The following is a 15,287-nucleotide window of genomic DNA, read 5'->3' as shown; positions in this document are numbered from 1 at the left end:
TACTTCCTTACAACATATACAAAAATAAACTCAAAATGTATTAAAAATCTAAATGTAAGGCCTGAGACCATGAAACTCCTAGAGGAAAACATAGGCAGTGCACTCTTTCACCTCCATCTAAGCAAGACTTCTTTTCTGATCCATCTCCCCAGACAATGGAAACTAAAACAAAACTATGTCATACAGAGTAAAGTAAGCCAGAAAAAGAAAACCAAATATCACGTTATCGCTTACATGTGGACCCTAGAAAATGGTACACGCTAATTTATTTGCAAAGAAGGAAAAGAGACACATATAGAGAGAATGTATGGATATATAAGAATACAAAGGAAGAAAGGAGGGTGGGATGAACTGAGACTGGGATTGACATATATACACTATGATGCATAAAATAGACAACGAGTAAGGACCTACTGCATAGCACAGGGCCTCTACCCAGCTCTCTGCAGTGACATAGATGGGAAGGAAATCAAAACAAGGGGATACGCGCATATGCACAGCTGACTCACCGTGCTGTACAGCAGAAACCAGCACGACGTGGTAAAGCAACTATAGTCCGATAAAAGTTAGCAAAAAAGACCCCAAGTCAACAAATGGTGCTACATCAAACTAAAGAGCTGTTGCAGAGAGAGAAACTATCAGCAAAATGAAGAGGCGGCCTACTGAATGAGAGACGATGTTTTCAAATGATACGTCTGATAAGAGGTTGGTATCCAAAATACACAAGGAACTCAAACAACTCAACATCAGAAAACAAAGCAACCAATTAAAAAGTGGGCAAAGGATCTGAATAGATATTTTTCCAAAGAAGACATGCAGATGGCCAACAGACACATGAAAAGATGTTCAACATCATTAGTCATCAGGGAAACGGAAATCCAAAACACAGTGAGATGCCACCTCACACCCATCAAAATGGCTATTACCGTAAAGACAACAGATAACAAACGCTGATGAGAATGTGGAGGAAAGGGAGCCCTCATGCACTCTTGATGGGTTTGTGCACTGATGCACCCACTATGGAAAACAGTATGGAGTTTCCTCAGAAAAAGGAAAAGAGAACTCTTGTGTGATTCAGCAAGTTCACTTCTGAGTATTTACTGGAAGCTGTTGTTTGCTGTTCAGTCACTAAACCATGTCCAACTCTGCAACCCCATGGACTGCAGCATGCCAGGCTTCTCTGTCTTTCGCTCTCTCACGGAGTTTGCTCAGATTCATGTCCACTGAGTCAGTGATGCTATTTAACCATCACATTCTCTGCTGCCCCTTCTCCTCCTGCCCTCAGTCTTTCCCAGCATCAGGGTCTTTTCCAATGAGTCAGATTTTTGCTTCGGGTGGCCAAAGTATTGGAGCTTCAGCTTCAACATCAGTCCTTCCAATGAATATTTAGGGTTGATTTCTTTTAGGATTGACCAATCTGATTTCCTTGCAGCAAACACACACACACACACACACACACAGATTTGAGTTATAATGGCTATTTCTGTTATTTACAATAGCTAATATATGGAGGCTATGGTTTTTCCAGTGGTCGTGTATGGATGTGAGAGTTGGACTCTAAAGAAAGCTGAGCACTGAAGAATTGATGCTTTTGAACTGTGGTATTGGAGAAGACTCTTGAGAGTCCCTTGGACTGCAAGGAGATCCAACCAGTCCATCCTAAAGGAGATCAGTCCTGGGTGTTCATTGGAAGGACTGATGTTGAAGCTGAAACTCCAATACTTTAGCCACCTGATGCGAAGAGCTGACTCATTTAAAAAGACCCTGATGCTGGGAAAGATTGAGGGCAGGAGGAGAAGGGGATGAGAGAGCATGAGATAGTTGGATGGCATCACTGACTCGATGGACATGAGTTTGAGTGAACTCCGGGAGTTGGTGATGGACAGGCAGGTGTCTGTCGTGCTGCGGTTCATGGTGTCACAAAGAGTCAGAGAGACTAAACTGAACTGAACTGAATATATGGAAGGAACCTAAGTTTTTATCAACAGATGAATGTATAAAGAAGATGTGGTGTATATATACAATGAATATATATATACAGTGAAATATTATTAGGCCACAAAAAATGAAATCTTGCCATTTGCAAAAACATGGATGGATCTAGAGGGTATTATGCTAAATGAGAAAAGTCAGGAAAAGGCAAATAGCATATGATCTCACTTATATGTGGACTCTAAAAACCAAAACAAACAAAATGAAATGAGAAGAGACTAATAGGGAGGGTTGGGGTGGGCAAGAAATAGGTGAAGGGGATTAAGAGGTAGAAACCTCCAGTTACATACTAAACAAGTCACAGGGATGTAACATACAGCATAAGGAATATGGTTAATAATATTGTAGTAACCTTGTATGGGGATAGATGGTTAGTAGACTTGTGGTGACCATTTCATTATGTAATGTGTGCAAAATATCAAGTCATTATGTAGTTAGTACACCTGAAATGGACATACTTGTATATCAACTATATTTTAATAAAAAATACATGTTCACAAAGTTTTGCAGCACCCCCTCCCATTAAGAAGTAGAGTCTATACCTCTCCTTTAATCTAAGCTTTGTCGTGCAGTCTGTTTTAGCTAATGAGTCACAGTCGAATATGACGCAGGCAGAAGCTTGAAAAGTGCTTGTCCACATGGTTTACCTGGTCCTGCTGCCTTTGGAACCCAGAAGCCATGTGAAGAAGACTGGGCTGGTCAGCTAGATGCTGGACATGTGTGGCTCACATGTCCCTCCCCAAGTTCTACTCATGTCCTGAAGCTTCTGGCTCCTGAGTGAGTCAACCAGTAAACTTTCCATGTATGTGTGTATGTATGACTCTTTGTGGCCCTGTGGTCTGTAGCCCAGCAGGCTCCTCTGTCCATGGAATTCTCCAGGCAAGAATACTGGAGTGGGTAGCCATGCCCTTCTCCAGGGGGTCTTCTCCACCCAGGGATCAAACCCGGGCATCCTGTGTTGCAGGCAGATTCTTTACCATCTGAGCCACAATGGAAGCCCCAAACTTTCTGTTCCTGGGCTTTATTTCTTGAACTCAAGCTGAAGAATCAGGCAGGATGTTAGTCACATTTCTGTTGGGGATGTATAGACAGATGGTCAGCATCGAAAGCCTCCATGTCCCAGACCACCTGCTTACACATGTGGTCGTGTGAAATGAGCTCTGACCCCCGAATCCTGCCATTCACTCCTCCACTCCACTGACTCCTCCTAGCAATCCAAATGAAGATCTGAGTCTGGTGGATTATAGCTCTGGTCATTAGTGTGAGTTAAGTGCCTGGCAACCTTCCTTTTGCTCAAGGACACAGGAGTTCTCTGGTTGACATTGAGGAGGAGGATGCAGCGTGGGTGAGGAGGCCCCGGGGGGCGTCTTGAACAATACTTCATGCCCCTGAGTCTGTAGATCAGGCTTGAAATCCAGTTGACAATGGGTAGGCAGAACAGAACCGAGGACCCTGATACAAGCTGGCGTGCTCGATTCACAAAGCAGGACTCCTTTGAGAATCCACACGAAGAGCAGTATGACAGGAGACTGATCCACAACCTACTGAGTCCTCGGCTGCAACCAAAATACCATGGATGAGGCAACTTAATAAAGAGATTTTTTTTCTCGTGGTTCTGGAGGCTGGGAAGTCCAAGATCAAGGAGCAGGCCAATTTGCTTCCTGGTGAGAATCTTCTTCCTGCTTTGCAGATGGACACCTTGCTGTGTGTCCTCAGGAGACAGAAAGGAAGCAAGTTCTGGCAGGTTCCTTTGTATAAGGACACTAATCCCATCACGGGGGCTCCACCCCCATGACCTCGTAACCTCGCAAAGATTCCATCTCTAAATGCCACCGTATGGAGATTAGGGCTTCAATATATAAATTTTGGGGGGACACAAACATGCAGTCAGTGACACTGTCATACTGTGGATGTGGCCAAAGAGAACCCAGTTCTGACTCGGTGTTGAGCCCTCTCCTTTCAGAGGGTAGTGAGAGAGGGGGCAGAAGAACAATGGGGAACTCTTCACTCCCCCTAGTCCTGGCCCTTCCTATGTGGGCAGAGAGCCAGAACTTACCACCCACATGAACAAGGTGACAATGTGGAGAGAGGGAAACACTTAGCTTCCCTGAAACCCCCAGATTCCCCTGGGTCTCCTCTCTTGACACCCAATGGGCTTAATGCCAGTGATCTGGAGGTCACCAGCTGTGTCCCTGAGCCTGGGGGTGAGACCCAGCATCACATCACTCTTGTCCTGCTCCCACCTGGCTCCCCATTCTGCCACTGCCCTCAGAGCCTCCTGAAACACTTAAAACAGGTATGAATGCTATGTCCAAATTACACCCCAAGCCGAGAATTCACCCCCTTGCTACCTCTGCCATGTCATTCAGCGTCTGTAAGGTCATTCTGGGTATTGGACCCCTGTGCTCTATTGCTGTGATCTGTTATGAAATGTCTTCAGCTCCTGATATGAAGCTATCAATGCTTCACATCATTAGTTAGCAAGGTGGTATGGTGATTTTTCCTATAAATCAGTTGATATCTGTTGAGAGAGAGTGTTGGAATAAACAAACATGAAGTAATTGTTTTTGGTATGGAATGGATAATTTTTGGAGTTAAAGGCAGAGGAAAGACAAACCAGAGGTGCAAGGTTCCAGGAAGCAGTCACTTAGCTAAACATATGCTGTGTGTGTGTGTGTGTGTGTGTGTGTGTGTGTGTGTGTGTGTGCGCGCGCGCGAATGCGCGTGTTCTCGGCTGTGTCCGATTCTATGCAATCTCATGGACTGTAGCCCACTGGGCTCTTCTGCCCATGGAATTTTCCAGGCAAGAATACTGGAGTCAGTTGCTATTTCCTTCTGCAGGGGATCGTCCCAACCCAGAGAGAGAACCCATGTCTCCTGTGTCTCCTGCACTGGCGGGCAGATTCTTTACCACTAGCACCACCTGGGAGCTAAACGGAAGCGCCCTTCGTCAATTTTGGAGACGCCTACACAACCAGCCGCAAAACCAGTAACCTTTTGCTCAGAGACAGATCTAAAGTTTCCGTTAAGAAAGTCCCTTATCACATGGCACCAAATGGTGTTACGGCATCTCTGGTGTACGCGAGTAAGGGTGGTGCTTTATGACTCCAAGCCTGTGATGTCCAGAGCATCTTTGGCTCTCGGCTGATGTGTAGGAGGGAGAAGTCTGGGGAGACAGTTTGTCCTGCCCTTGCTGTGTGAGCCTGGATTGCGGTCTGGAAAGCAAGCATGGGAACAGGCTGAGAGGATTGTCTGTACTGGTCTGCAGAGAGGGAGGCACTGTTTTATTGATGCATTAATTTACCCTGAATGGCCAACTCACGCGATCCTGAGATTATCCTGCTCTCAGTTCAGTGTTGGAAGAAATGGTGAAAATTGGAAACAATCAGATTCCAGTCACTGAGTTTATAGGATCGGGACGCTGAGTGAAGGAATGGCTGGAAGGTTCAGGAATCTGCTTTCTCACCCTAGTCTCTTGCAAGGAGAAAGTTCATTTTTCAAAGTGAGAGATCTTAAAAAGCTCATTTTAATTACCCCAATAGTGTTAGTTCAAATCATTCTATGATTCTGAGTGGTTTGAGCAAATGGTATATTTCAGGAATAATTACATGTCTTGAATAGCTAGAATCTAACACCATAGGGGGCTTCCCAGGTGGCTCAGTGGTAAAGAATCTACCTGACAATAGAGGAGACATGGGTTCGATACCTGTGTCAAAAATATTCCCTGGAGGAGGAAATGGCAACCCACTCCAGCATTCTTGCCTGGAATATCCCATGGATAGAGGAGCCTGGCGGGTCACAAAGAGTCGAACATGACTTAGTGACTGAGCATGCATGCATGCAACACCATGGGATATACTTTTAAATTGAAGTATAGTTGACTCCTTGGAAGAAAAGTTATGACCAACCTAGAGAGCATATTAAAAAGCAGAGACATTACTTTGCCAACAAAGGTCCATCTAGTCAAGGCTATGGTTTTTCCAGTAGTCATGTATGGATGGGATAGTTGGACTATAAAGAAAGCTGAGCAGTGAAGAATTGATGCTTTTGAATTGTGGTGTTGGAGAAGACTCTTGAGAGTTCCTTGGACTGCAAGGAGATCCAACCAGTCCATCCTAAAGGAGATCAGTCCTGAATATTCAGTGGAAGGACTGATGCTGAAGCTGAAACTCCAATACTTTGACCACCTGATTAGAAAAACTGACTCCTTGGAAAAGACCCTGAAGCTGGGAAAGATTGAAGGCAGGGGGAGAAGGGGATGACAGAGGATGAGATGGTTGGATGGCATCACCGATTCAATGGATGTGAGTTTGGGTAAACTCCGGGAGTTGGTGATGAACAGGGAGGCCTGGTGTGCTGCGGTCCATGGGGTCGCTGAATCAGACACGACTGAGAGACTGAACTGAACTGATAGCTGATTTACAATGTTGTGTTAATTTCAGGTGTGCAGCAAGTGATTTGGAGAGTTAGCTATATATTGAGCTGGCCAAAAATTAATTCGGAGAAGGAAATTGCATATATAATTTCAAATTATTCTCCCATATAGATTATTACAAAATATTGGTAGAGTTCCCTGTGCTATACAGTGATTCCTTTTTGGTTAAAGAGGAGATAAGAAAGCCTTCCTCAGCGATCAATGCAAAGAAATAGAGGAAACAACAGAATGGGAAAGACTAGGGATCTCTTCAAGAAAATTAGAGATACCAAGGGAACATTTCATGCAAAGATGGGCTCGATAAAGGACAGAAATGGTATGGACCTAACAGAAGCAGACGATATTAAGAAGAGGTGGCAAGAATACACAGAAGAACTGTACAAAAAAGATCTTTACGACCCAGATAATCACAATGGTGCAATCACTGACCTAGAGCCAGACATCCTGGAGTGTGAAGTTAAGTGGGCCTTAGAAAGCATCACTATGAACAAAGCTAGTGGAGGTGAATTCCAGTTGAGCTATTCCAAATCCTGAAAGATGATGCTGTGAAAGTGCTGCACTCAATATGGCAACAAATTTGGAAAACTCAACAGTGGCCACAGGACTGGAAAAGGTCAGTTTTCATTCCAATCCCAAAGAAAGGCAATGCCAAAGAATGCTCAAACTGACCTGGTTCTAGTTTTCGATCTCCGGTGGTTCTGCAGGAGCCTCGAGAAAGACTTGTCTGAAATTCTCGTCTCAAAAAAAAAAAAAAAGAATGCTCAAACTACCACACAGTTGCACTCATCTCACATGCTAGTAAAGTAATGCTCAAAATTCTCCAAGCCAGGCTTCAGCAATACATGAACCGTGAACTTCCAGATGTTCAAGCTGGTTTTAGAAAAGGCAGAGGAACCAGAGATCAAATTTCCAGCATCCGCTGGATCATGGAAAAAGCAAGAGAGTTCCCGAAAAGCATCTATTTCTGCTTTATTGACTATGCCAAAACCTTTGACTGTGTGGATCACAATAAACTGTGGAAAATTCTGAAAGAGATGGGAATACCAGACCACCTGACCTGCCTCTTGAGAAACCTGTATGCAGGTCAGGAAGCAACAGTTAGAACTGGACATGAACAACAGACTGGTTCCAAATAGGAAAAGGAGTACGTCAAGGCTGTATATTGTCACCCTGCTTATTTAACTTATATGCAGAGAAAATCATGGGAACGCTGGGCTGGAAGAAGCATAAGCTGGAATCAAGATTGCCAGGAGAAATATCAATAACCTCAGATATGCAGATGACACCACCCTTATGGCAGAAAGTAAAGAGGAACTCAAAAGCCTCTTGATGAAAGCGAAAGAGGAGAGTGAAAAAGTTGGCTTAAAGCTCAACATTCAGAAAATGAAGATCATGGCATCCGGTCCCATCACTTCATGGGAAATAGATGGGGAAACAGTGGAAACAGTGTCACACTTTATTTTTGGGGGCTCCAAAATCACTGCAGATGGTGACTGCAGCCATGAAATTAAAAGACGCTTACTCCTTGGAAGGAAAGTTATGACCAACCTAGATAGCATATTGAAAAGCAGAGACATTGCTTTGCCAACAAAGGTCCATCTTGTCAAGGCTATGGTTTTTCCAGTAGTCATGTATGGATGGGATATTTGGACTATAAAGAAAGCTGAGCAGTGAAGAATTGATGCTTTTGAATTGTGGTGTTGGAGAAGACTCTTGAGAGTCCCTTGGACTGCAAGGAGATCCAACCAGTCCATCCTAAAGGAGATCAATCCTAGGTGTTCATTGGAAGGACTGATGCTGAGGCTGAAACTCCAATACTTTGGCTACCTGATGCGAAGAGTTGACTCATTGGAAAAGACCCTGATGCTGGGAGGGATTGGGGGCAGGAGGAGAAGGGGACGACAGAGGATGAGATGGCTGGATGGCATCACTGACTCGATGGACGTGAGTCTGAGTGAACTCCGGGAGTTGGTGATGGACAGGGAGGCCTGGCGTGCTGCGATTCATGGAGTTGCAGAGTCGGACATGACTGAGGGACTGAACTTAACTGATTATATATGTAGTAGTATGTATATGTTAATCCCAAAGATTAGACCTAAGAGATTGCCATACTAAGTAAGCCAGAGAAACACAAACATCATATGATATATATGAAATCTAGCCAAAAAAAAAAAAAAAGCCAAATGAACTTATTTATGAAATAGAAAGAGACCCACAGACACAGGAAACAAGCTTATGGGTCCCAAAGGGGAAAGTGGGGAAGGGTGACTTAGAAGTTTAGGGCTGTCTTTTTAAAGATAAGGCATCTCAGTTTGTAAAAAGAAAGCCCCCATGAGCAGACCATTGAAAATCCAACAGCTGGACTCCCCTCTGCTCTTCCTTTCCTTTACCGGGCAGAGAGTGGGGACAATGAGGAGTCATTCCACAATGAAATCCACATCCAGACGTTGCCACAAAACCGAAAAGGTACTTTCCAGAACAGAATGTATCTACTGTGTGGATCTAAAGTTACTACAAAAGCAATCCATGTTCTTCAGGAATTTTTAAAACTGATTATAAAATAAAAATGAAACTCCTCCTCCAATACCCTCTTCCTCCTGAAATAGTCATTCCAGATAGTTTCAAATGTCTCATTCAAGCTTTGCGTCAACGCATATGCAAATGCATACATACATAAACTCACAGGCACAGACAGAGTGAACAACCAGATGTCAGATGAGGAAATCTGTCTTTCAAGATTCAAATAAAATTGTCTGGGGCTTCATTCCTCATGTGGTGGGAAATCCACGTTCCTCCCAACCAGTCTGGGAATTTGGTAAGGAAATAGGGTATCATTTTTTTTCTTAGTACTGTTTGTTTTTTTAAGCTCAGTTTTCATCTAGTTAGTTCAGAAATGATTACTTTGCTATCCCAAACATATCAATTTTTATCCCTTAATCCTCAGGTGCCAAAGGTGAGTTATTTAGATTCTTTAGTTCATGGATCATTATCATCAGTGGTCCATGCTAAGCCCCCACCTGCCTGTCTTTCCATTTATCTGTTTATCTATCTATCCAACCATTTATCCAATCATCATCATCCATCCATCTACCTGTCTATCTATCTACCTTTCTTTCTATTCGTCCATTATTTTTACTTACTAAGCATTTTTCCTGTTCCCCTTTCCATCAGTCAGATCCTTATGTTGTGTTTTTCTAACCTGCATCTCTTTTTCTTGGCATTGTTGTTCTCCAGTAGCTAAGATGTATCTGACTTTTTGCAACCCCATGAACTGCAGCACTCCAGGCTTTCCTGTCTTCCACTATCTCCTGGAGTTTGCACAAACTCATATCCATTGAATTGATGATGTCATCCATCCATCTAATCCTCTGTCTCTTCCTTTTCCTCCTGCCTTCAATCTTTCCCAGCATCAGGGTCTTTTCCAAGGAGTCAGATCTTCACATCAGGTGGCCAAAGTATTGGAGCATCATGCCTTCCAATGAATATTCAGGTTTGATTTTCTTTAGGATTCACTGGTTTGATCTCCTTGCTGTCCAAGGGACTCTCAAAAGTCTTCTCCAGTATCACAGTTCACAAGCACCAATTCTTTGGTGCTCAGCATTCTTTGTGATCCAACTCTCACATCCATACATGGTTGTTGGAAAGACCATAGCTTTGACTATATGGACTTTTGTTGACAAAGTGATGTCTCTGCTTTGTAATACCCTGTCTGGGTTTGTTGAAGTTCCAGTACTTTGTACTCCTAATGCTAACAGCTCACTCTTTGGAAAAGATCCTGATGCTGGGAAAGATTGAGGACAGGAGGAGAAGACGGCATCAGAGAATGAGATGGCTGGACCTCATCACTCGTGCAGTGGACATGAACTTGGACAAACTCTGGGAGACGGTGAGGGACAGGGAGGCCTGGCGTGCTGCAGTCCATGGGGTCTTGAAGAGTCGGACTTGACTGGGCAACTGAACAGCAACGAAGTAGCTATAGACAGGTTTTAACCTTAAATAACAATTCACTCTCTTCTCTGCTCACACATAGACTTGTTCATTTTTCCTGCACTAAAATGAGGTCCTACAGTACATGTCCGTTCTGTATTTTTAAAATATATATCTAGAATTACCCACAAAGGAACCCAACACTTGTGGCTAGATGGGGTGTAGGGAGCAGTTAGGTTCTGAAAGTTTCATCATTACAGAGAAATGGCGTTAATTACAGGTGGAACACTTAGATGAGAATGAGGCAGAAATGAACAAGTGAGCATTGCCATCAAATGGAAATCCTTTTCCACACCATTATAGTGGGGATTTCTTATTGAGGCTGTTCAGTATCTCATTTACTACTTATTTGGGGGAAATTTTTAGGTAGATGGGAAGCAGGACCCTACCTAACAGTTTACAGGCAACCAGTGAGGGACAGCAAACCAGATGAGTTCACCTGGAGCTTTGCATCATCAGATGTGCTGGCTTCAGCACTGAAGGGCTACCGCAGCAATGCCAAGCCAGGCACAGTGGTGCCTACCGCCCCCAGCCTCAGACAAGCAGGCACTCTGGTGAAACGCTGGCTGTCGTGCCTCTCCCCTATTCTCCTCGCTCTCTTCTGTAGCTTTTTATCAAACTTGAGAGCTCCCTGTTACCTTTTTATTGTCCCAGAGTGGATTCCAATATAAGCATATGCCTTGGAAATCAGACCAGAAGGGCAAAAGTCATATGGTTATTTTCAAGACAGAAAACAATGAGAAAGAGCTAAGAAAGGAGTTAAGACCTCTGGAGTCTATATCCGGGTGCCCAGAGCACGGACAATAACCAGGGGACTCCAGGATTTAGAGTACAAGGTTGTAATCAGGGCAGTCCCGCTCCCAGGTGGCACTAGGGGTAAAGAACCCGCCTGCCGTTGCAGGAGACAAGAGACTCAGGTTCGATCTCTGGGTTGGGAAGATCCCCTGGAGGAGGAAGTGGCAACCCATTCCAGTATTCTTGCCTGTAGAATCCCATGGACAAAAGGGGCCTGAAGGGCTACAGTCTATGGGGTCACAATGACTGAGCAACTAACAATAATGGAAAAATACATCCAAGACAAAAGGCAGAGACCTTTAAAGAGCATAAGAGTGAGACGTCAAGATTGTGCGTGCCTCAGCAGAGAGAACTTGGGGTGCGAATAGGGGAGAAGCCCTAGACATGTCGGTGCCTTCCCCAGGCCGCCCAGATGGAGGGCATAGATGGTTCAACCCTGATACTAACCCTCAAACATCTAGATGGAGAGATAAGAAATGCAAGAAGTGGAAATGGCATCCACCAGACATTTGTCAGCATCTCATGAGACAAGGTCAGAGAACCTCTGCTCAGCTTTAACGCTAAGAGTTCACTGTGAAGTGCACACAATGCTACGTTTAGAGGATTGTATATGGTATCTCTAGTTTTTTAAAACCAGGGAGGGGAAAACTTGAGGAAACTGGGTTTCAAAACTTCAGGGGAAAAAATAGATCTTTTTGGAGGAGTTAATGAAAATGCTGAGTTCATTTATTTCCAGGTGCTAAACAGATTTTCTCATTTGAAGGAGCAAAGCTACTCGTAATAAGTTTTACATCAATTCTCTTAAAAAACGAATATACAAATAGTATCAATGAATAAGTAGGTACAAAATACGTTCTGTCCTTAAGGAGAAAATAGCCATCTAAAATAATGATGTCTATCATTAGTTTTGAAGTCACAGCGAGTTGTACCAGATCTAGCCAAGCTCCGGGCAGCACCTTGGCGTCTTCATTCCACGCGCCTCCAGCTTGGGGTATCTCTCTCCTTCACCCCAGCCCATCTCCTCAACTCTAAGAATCTAGAAGAGGCCACCACGTAAGCCCTTGGGTGACACTTTAGTTATCAGGTAGAACCTGAGTCAGAATTGGTTGTTGCCAAATAAGAGGGGAAAAAAGGAGATGAAGTACGTGATCCAGGATAAATTCTGAAAAGAAGGGTGTCAGGCAGGTGATGCGAGGGAAAGGAGGTCAGAGGCAGGTTTATGCTCCATTTTTCCTGCCCACCTTCTATCAACTCACTGAGTGAACCTTCCTTAGTATCAGTGAGTTGTCTCCATCTTAAAACCTAACCAAACCCAACTTCAATATGGAAACATTTTACCACCGTATGATGATGTAAAATGAAAAGTGGAGAAAGATACCATTTCAACCCCACGTCTCGTTACTTCAAACGGTCATTAGGAGATTGGGTATTTCAACGAGGACCTGCCCCCTGTGTCCCCTTGATCTCAAGGTTTGCTCTGCGTCTGCCCAGCAAAGATAACATGCATGCGCAAGGAGCTTCACTCTTCTCTTCAGAAACGTCCTGAAGATCACTTTGTCTGCTACGACACCCTGCTCACTCAACTCACTTATAAACAACAATTTACTTCTCAAGACTTCCTTCAAGAGGCTCACCTTTCGTGCCCACCTTCGTGAAGGCATGGTATCACACACACTGTCCAGACCCAGTGAGTCTCCTGCCTCCAAAGGCCCGTGTCACCCAGACCCCACGGGCCTGTGAGTGACCTGCTCACACTCCCCCGAATCACCACTGAGCCCCTAGCCAGGTGTGCTCCCCCTGTCTGCAGGGAGTCCCAATAATCTTAACTTTGCTTTGCTAGCAAGATTTAGGGGGTATTCATCAAAATGGAAAATTAAATCATTAAGCTTTGTGTTGAGTATAATTTCAATGGTGAACTTTCTGTGACCTGCAGCAAATGCATTAACCCTTTTTAGCAACATTTTCCTTTGCACAGAGAGAGAACAATCCTGTTTCATAAGGTGATTGTAAAGAAAACAACACAGTGTAGGGGCCAGGGCCTCTTGTAGTGCTTTCGAAGCTGGCTGCCATTGTGATTCAGAATTGTCTTGATTTTAAGGCTGAATTGGAATTTAAGGTACCGGGGGGAGGGCCTGCTTTCTTCATTTCGTTTTTTAACCAAATTGCAAGTAACATTACAGAATAAGTCAAGCTCATGTCCTTTGATGAAAAAGGAATTTTTATTTGTTAAAATTACTTTCAGGTAAAGAGGGCACTGGCTTCCTGGTCATCATCCTTAGCAGTCAAGACTTGGCTCAAATTGGATTACATCAGAGTTCTTTTCCATGACACGGAATTTGTCTAAGCCAAATTTTAGTATGTTATTCAAACGTTGAAAAATTGCTAAATAAAAATGCCCAATCTTCAAGTGTGCTTTTAATTTTAAAATTGGGAATAGAGTGTTATTAGTAACACATTTGTGGAAGGAATGTAACAAGCAAAGTCTTTCTATCCATCATTTGCAACAGAGGCACGAGAGGCTGAGAGAAATGCAAGAGTTTCTAGGCACCCTCGAGTCTGAACGGAGCTCCAGGAGACAATGAAGGACAAGGAAGCCTGGTGTGCTCTAGCCCATGGGGTCTCAGAGAGTCAGACACAACTGAGTGACTGAACAAGTCTGATCAAGGTGCTGAACCTCCTACCAGAAGCAAGAGTGTCCAGGGCTACTTTTGCCAGCATTAGTCTGTTGCGCCTTTGCGTCCTATGTCAAGGAAGGTTAAGACTTTGTTAGATAGTTGGAAGGGGTGATAAATATCCCAAAGACTATTATCTAGAGATCCTTGTCGGGGACTGTGACCTTCCACGCTCCCTGCCCCCACGTGAAGAATGGTGTATCTTCACCCTTCTTCACCTGAAGTCAAATGAGAGGCCTTCCAGTGTGCCCTTGCAGGTGAGGGATGCCAAGACTGCTCTTGTGTGATTCATACAGGATGCTCTGCAGGCAAGAGGCTTTTCACCACTCAGACTTGCCTGGTGGCAAAGCTAAGAGTCAACATTAACTACATTCAGGGTGCATTTTGGGGTTGGGAGGCCAGGGATGAATGTATACTTCTTCTGTACCCCAGAGGGGAAGAGAGACTTCTTACCAGGGAAAGTCCCATAACTCTAGGAGAAAGAGTTGAAATGCAAAGAGGAGAAACAAAAAATAAATCAGTACAAATGAATCCTTCCTCTGTGGGCATCCAAGCCTTACTCTGGTCTGAGAGAAATAGAGACGTTTTAAATCAGACAAGGTTTTTCAGGTTTGACATTACACTCAACTTCTCAAAGCCTGGAAAAAGAGACTATCTTTTTGTCATTATCTTCGATGATTTGAAAATCAACGAAAATTTGCACAAAATTTAATATATAAGTAGAAAGGGAGATTCAACAGACCAGGTGTTCAGGGGTCTCAGAATGAAGAATAAAGCTGTACTTGGTTTTCACTATATTGAAATATTGAATCCAATTCTCTCAAAACATGGGTTTACACAGTTCATAGAAAGAAAAAAAACAAAAAAAGAAAAATCTTTGACCTACACACACAACCTAACCTTTTTTGTTTTCTTTGACTTTATTTTCATGTTAGGATGTAATTATGAACCCACATCCCTTTGCAGAGTGTAATTATGTATCTACAGATGATTTAGCAGTTAAACTATTTCTTTTACTTATCAGAAGCATTAAGGTAGATCTTGGATTATTTTTGTGCCGTTCAGAAGAAAAAAAGCAACATCTGACTGTCTGGTATCACCAAGAGGTAAGGTACTGGAGAACTGGTAGAGACAGATGAGCTCTCGAAGGAAACAGAGAAAGACTGATCAGCATCATTGGAGGAAAAGCAGAAGTCAATCCATAGAAGCCATGTGAGAAATGTCTCTCATGATGTGAGAAACCATCATGTGGAGCTGTGTTAAAGGTTGACTGCCGTGAGGGTTAACAGAGGTACAAACCCAGCGGGAAGGGAGTCATTGGTGTGTTTGGTTGGCTGCTACTTTAGTCGAGTGGTACACGAGGGCTCTGGGTACACAAGAGTGAGTGAAGAAGACTCCTGGAAGTG

Source organism: Bos mutus, chromosome 3, assembly GCF_027580195.1.
Source record: "Bos mutus isolate GX-2022 chromosome 3, NWIPB_WYAK_1.1, whole genome shotgun sequence".
In the NCBI taxonomy this organism is placed as follows: domain Eukaryota; kingdom Metazoa; phylum Chordata; class Mammalia; order Artiodactyla; family Bovidae; genus Bos; species Bos mutus.
Note: the sequence above shows the minus strand (reverse complement) of the source record.